Source organism: Girardinichthys multiradiatus, chromosome 13, assembly GCF_021462225.1.
Source record: "Girardinichthys multiradiatus isolate DD_20200921_A chromosome 13, DD_fGirMul_XY1, whole genome shotgun sequence".
Lineage (NCBI taxonomy): Eukaryota > Metazoa > Chordata > Actinopteri > Cyprinodontiformes > Goodeidae > Girardinichthys > Girardinichthys multiradiatus.
In genome coordinates, this window is record NC_061806.1 from 13,556,156 (window position 1) to 13,562,155 (window position 6,000).

Consider the following 6,000-nt stretch of genomic DNA (forward strand, 5'->3'; position numbering starts at 1 on the left):
TACGCTGGTCAAAAGCAGAAGTGCGAGTAGGTCATTGGCTCAAAGTTCATAACCAAGTAATTTACTTTTTGTTCAAATAAAATTTTAAAATGCGTCAAGCATTAATTTCTAATTTCTGACATTAAATGTAAGACTTTTTAAAAGCGCTTGGCAACTTTGATATACTAAGTTCTCACGCAATGTCATAGGGATTGGCTCCACCCACGTACTGACCCCCACCACTGACCTTGTTTTGGCAGTAATTTAAACGTTTTACTACTTGTACAAGGTAAGTAAGCTAATAATGTTTAGGTTTTAGATAAAACACTGTTTTTTAAAAGTCCAGACTTTTAAAAAATGTTGAAACAAAGATTCTGCAAGTCTTCATCTTGCAGCTATTCCATTCATTTTCAGTCATTGATGTTTAGGCACATCAGTAGACTCCACAGAACTAAGACACATTTTTTAAGTTGAACAGATACTTCAATTGAAAATTCACAAGACAAGTAGTAGTAAAAAAATTCAACATTTAAAATAAAATAAAAACATACTATAATTACAACACAGCATAAATGGCTTACAGATTTGAGAGAACAATTTAAACTGAGTTTTTGAGTTGTGATAGAATGCTGAAATATCAATGTTTTGTGGCTTTGGGAGATTATCTAGGCCAGAATAATATTTTGATTAATGCTAATCAAAGCCTTTTCGTTCTTTAACTAGATGCCTCGACAGCCACCAATAGACAGGGATTCCCTTATTGCAGTTCTCTGCAGTTCAAAAGAAGCTATCCTTCTAAATGGCAAAATAGCCACTCCAGCTGCCACTATTTGGACAGTATTAAGTCAGCAGCTGGAAAACAAGATGTCTCCAAAAGCCCTGTACACTTTTGTAAAATCTAACAGACACAACATCTGGTCATGTTTGAAGATCAGTGAGCAGGAAAGTGATCGTGAGAGCAGTGTGGACACAGAGTTTGACTCAGGCTCCATTTCTCCTGGACAAGATGACTGCTCAGGTTTTCAGCTTGAAGTTCCTTTTGAGGAATGGATCAAATTTGTACCTGAGAAAGTGGAATATAATGACAAGTCTTCATCATCTGGCAAAAGGGAATACATGATTTTGAAGCCTGGCACTTGGAGTCATGTAATTAACCATCTGATTTGGAAAAAGATCAAAAGCACATGTACATTTGTGTTCCAGAGAGCAAAAGTTTATCCAACTGTCACAAACAAATATATAGATATCAAAGGCTTCTGTAAAGAGTGTCAAGGCCATATTAAAATGACTTGTGCTAGAGAGCCAACGGTAAACAGCCAAATGCTGCTTCAGTGTTCCATCGAAGACAGTGATATCTCCCTGCACACTGGGCAATCCAAGAGGTTCATGTCTGGAAATCTTCGTGCACAGATTTCAAAAGAGCTGTGTGAGGGCAGGATGGAGCCGGCTGTATGGAGGTCAGCGAAGGCATCAGATTTGATGGATATAGGAGATGCTGAGCCAAGTCACCTTCCAAATTTGGCCACCCTACGAAAAGCTAAGCAGGAGAGAAGAGATTTGGAATTAGGTGACAAAGATCCCATTTTGTCTTTGCAGTTATTAAAATATAGCACACCTCACAGTGGTAGTATAAGAGACATTAGTCTAGACTAGTTCTTTTGCCACTATTGGAGTCAAACACAGCTACATGTGTATAAGGCATTGTCCAAAAAATGCCCCTCAGTAGTTTGCTTTGACGCAACTGGCTCAGTTGTGAGAAGACTGGTGAGACCAAATGGTACATCTGGCCACATCTTCTTATATCAAGGCGTTCTGACAGGGGACAACTGCTCAGTCCCAGTTGTGCAAATGCTGTCAGAGAGACACGACATTAATGCAATTGCAACATGGCTGACAGAATGGCTTCGTACAGGTGCTGCTATACCAAAGGAAGCTGTGAGTGACTTTTCTCTGGCTATTCTTGGTGCTCTGGTGAAGGCCTTCACTCCTTAGCCCCATCTGAAGACATACATCAACGAATGCTTCCGTTTGCTACTTGGGAACCAGTCTGCAAAACTTCCTCCTTGTTTTATCAGGGTTGATGTGGCACACTGCATAAAGATGATCTGTCAGTGGGACTGCCTGAAAAACAAGTCACACCGTGTCAAAGATTTCTTTGTCAGGGCAATAGCAAAGCTTCTTCCATCACAGTGCTTGGACCATGCAAAACAGCTAATACATGCCATCACTGTTGTGGCCCTCAGTGAGGCAGAGGGTGATGATAGTTCTGGAGTCCCTCTCGAATCAGAGATGTGCAAAAAATATCTAAAAACCCAGATCACAGAAGACTCCATCATCATTCCAGCTGAAGATCCAAATGAAATGCATCAAGTGGATTCTTTTGACGAGATCCAGACTGACCTACGCGGCTGGGTATCAAACATATGCGAGGAGAGCAGGTCACTTGCTGCAGCCAATGGGGATAGGGACAACATCCATTTCCTCCCTGATATTGTTCCACACATAATAAGACTAGCAAGTTACTTACCACTTTGGACAGGAGTAATGGTCCCCCTCTTCAAAAGCACCAACCTCACAGCAAGCTCAGCCACTGTTGAAGCAGAATTCAAAAATGTAAAGCATGGCCTTTTTAAACACGAGAACTTACCCATTCGAGTTGATCGTTTTATTTCTCGTCATCTTTCCTTTATAGAAGGAAATATGCGGATTTGTTCTGCAAAAGCGAAAAATTATGAGGAAACATCTGGATTAGCAAAAGTTTCCGAAACAAACTCTGTATCCATGACTACCCACAGTGCTGAAGCCAAGACAAGAATGGATTCTCACCAATCTGTAGAATCCGATGAAACCACAAACATTCCTCCAACAGATGAAGACGTGGTTGAAAACTGGAGGGGACTAATTCTTCCACCCAAAAAAAGGAAGAGAACTTCTTATCTCACTTCCTGCACTGAATGGCTCCATGCAGATCCATCTTTTGGGGCAAAAAGAGTGAAAGTGGGACTATTAAAAAATGGAAACCTGCATCAACCGATTAGAGTTGGGAAATCAACAATCTCTGTTCTGAACACATGTGCATTTGATGCGTTTTGTCAGTGCTTATGCTGTGCTTTCTGTGACAGCTCAGCATTTCAAAATGTTGTCAGGAACAACAGTGACAACCCCATCTTGCTGCTGGTAAAAGCCATTGCAACAGATGGTGTGACCCCAAAGATCTATTCACAGAGGGCAGAGCTGCTTAGTGCAATGTTTGAAAAAATCCAGTTGAGGTCTGGTGCCCATCAAATCGATGCCCAGTGCAATATCTCTACGGTCATTGGAAAAACAATGAGAAATATATCCAGCGTTTACATCTCAAAACACTGCTCTTCACAGTTATGCCAGCTAAACAAAGGAACAACAAGGGAAGTACCATTTGTTTCTCCTGATATTTCTGTGCTGATGGACTGTGGCATGGCTCAGCTTGACATTTCAGTGGAAAATGGACTCTTCCTTCCGGAGTCTCCCTGCCTTCGCCCACTACCGAAGGAATCAGAATGTCCACTTGAATTCAAAACAGGAGCCAGCACCTCAGGAAAAATGCTCTGTGCTGGAACTGTTACTCACAGCTACAGCATTGGAGAAATAACATGGATTGACACTGACCTTGCAAACACAACTCAGTTTCCTTTGAGTGAATTTCCCCCCACTGTTGCTCTCCAAGGAAAGACATTCTCTTTGAGAGGAGTCATCGCTTTCAAGGGAAGCTTGACTAAAGATGGTCTGGGACATTACATTGCATACTGCCGAAGAGCTCCATGTGTGTGGGAGCTTTATGATAACCTGGCAAATATAGTGAAGACTGTGTCTGAAAAGAAGACAATACAACCACACGCAGCGTTATACACAGGAGACTGAATGCTGTGAATCAACACATTTTGGGGGAAAATTTCTGAGAAGCCCAGATCAAAAGGCAAATACATTTTGCCATGGTTTGATATTCCTGACCAGAAATAGGTTCTATTTTAATGTTCTTTGTTACAAGTTCTTAGATGGTTAAGTATGCCATATGTTGCCTGTGGTGATTTATAACATAAAGTTAATTTTCCAAATCAGAAGTGTTTATTCTTCTTTGAAAGTATAATGTAGATTACATTTTCAAACAGTAACTTGGTTATGCGTGATCTCAGAAGTCATGGTTACCTCTCTCAATTAATTAGAATAGAAAACCTTTATTGTTCCACAATAGGAACATTTGAGTGTGTCAGCACCAAACCATAAGGCAATGAAAGTACACAAGTTCATATTTATCTAAAAAAGTAGAAAACTTACCCAAACTAAAAGCTATAAGAAACAAAGTGCAAAAAACAATCACAAAAAGGCTGAAAGGGATTTACAATAAAAGAGAGGAAAAATACAATAATGTGCAGTTATCAGTAAGGTATAGGTTATATATATTAAATTAGGCGTGCAGAACAATCAGGTGACAGTGGTGACAGCATTTATGTAAACACTTGATCAGATAAAAACTTGATCAGATAAAAACTTCAATATTGGCATGAAAGTAGAAAACCTATTGTTTGTTGGAAGCAGTGATGGTTAGTCTATAAAGTCTAACAGCAGCTCTGATCTGCAAAAAAGTACTTTTGTCCACTTAAGGTAAAGCTTCACTTAGGCTAAAGTACCTCTCCATGTCTTTACTAGCTTCATGTATGGGATGGGAAATACTGTCCAACTATGAATATATTGGTCATGTGCCCACCTCATGGTGGTGATGATGTTCAGCGCAGGCCATAGACGTCATCGATTTAAGTCAGTGATCGCCTGAAAGAAAATTATATAGCTTGTACATAAAAGCGGCACAAACAGCATTAAAAAGGTAGACCACTCCGGTTCAATTTGGAGCAAAATGGGGGGATGGTGACCTCTGGATGACCTAAAAAAATATATTCTTTAATATCTCATAAACCAAAACAGCACAAACAAAAATTTTAACGGCACAAACCTGCACAAACGAAGCACTAAAAAATGAGCCCACTCCGGTTCAATTCGGAGTAAAATGAGGGGATGGTGACCTCTGGATGACCTAAAAAATAATCTTTAATATCTCAGAAACCAAAACAGCACAAACGAAAATTTTAACGGCACAAACCTGCACAAATGAAGCACTAACCATTCTGTCTATTTGCTGGAATTTTTCAAGTGGGTGGGGTGTCAGCTTCACGCAGCTACCGGACCCTGAGGAAGATTGTGGAGAAGGGCCGATTCCAGACCTTGGGGGACCTGCGGAAGCAGTGGACTGAGTCTGGAGTAGAAACATCCAGAGCCACTGTGCACAGGCGTGTGCAGGAAATGGGCTACAGGTGCCGCATTCCCCAGGTCAAGCCACTTTTGAACCAGAAACAGCGGCAGAAGCGCCTGACCTGGGCTACAGAGAAGCAGCACTGGACTGTTGCTCAGTGGTCCAAAGTACTTTTTTCGGATGAAAGCAAATTCTGCATGTCATTCGGAAATCAAGGTGCCAGAGTCTGGAGGAAGACTGGGGAGAAGGAAATGCCAAAATGCCAGAAGTCCAGAAGTCCAGTGTCAAGTACCCACAGTCAGTGATGGTCTGGGGTGCCGTGTCAGCTGCTGGTGTTGGTCCACTGTGTTTTATCAAGGGCAGGGTCAATGCAGCTAGCTATCAGGAGATTTTGGAGCACTTCATGCTTCCATCTGCTGAAAAGCTTTATGGAGATGAAGATTTCATTTTTCAGCACCACCTGGCACCTGCTCACAGTGCCAAAACCACTGGTAAATGGTTTACTGACCATGGTATCACTGTGCTCAATTGGCCTGCCAACTCTCCTGACCTGAACCCCATAGAGAATCTGTGGGATATTGTGAAGAGAACGTTGAGAGACTCAAGACCCAACACTCTGGATGAGCTAAAGGCCGCTATCGAAGCATCCTGGGCCTCCATAAGACCTCAGCAGTGCCACAGGCTGATTGCCTCCATGCCACGCCGCATTGAAGCAGTCATTTCTGCAAAAGGATTCCTGA

The 6,000-nt window shown here is 41.6% G+C and overlaps 1 long non-coding RNA gene across 2 annotated transcripts; it reads right to left on the minus strand.

The window, feature by feature from the left end:
* Positions 1 to 2,201: 2,201 nt before the first annotated feature.
* LOC124879605 lies at positions 2,202 to 3,793 on the minus strand. 2 transcript variants are annotated; one of them, XR_007041061.1, is made up of 4 exons: positions 3,625 to 3,793; positions 3,392 to 3,498; positions 2,507 to 2,569; positions 2,202 to 2,387 (listed from the first exon to the last, which is right to left on the minus strand). It is a non-coding gene; the product is annotated as an uncharacterized LOC124879605 (long non-coding RNA). The 2 variants fall into 2 exon arrangements; XR_007041060.1 differs by lacking the exons at positions 3,392 to 3,498; positions 3,625 to 3,793 and adding an exon at positions 2,806 to 3,280 and having other exon boundaries at positions 2,507 to 2,692.
* Between the last annotated feature and the right edge of the window lie 2,207 nt (positions 3,794 to 6,000).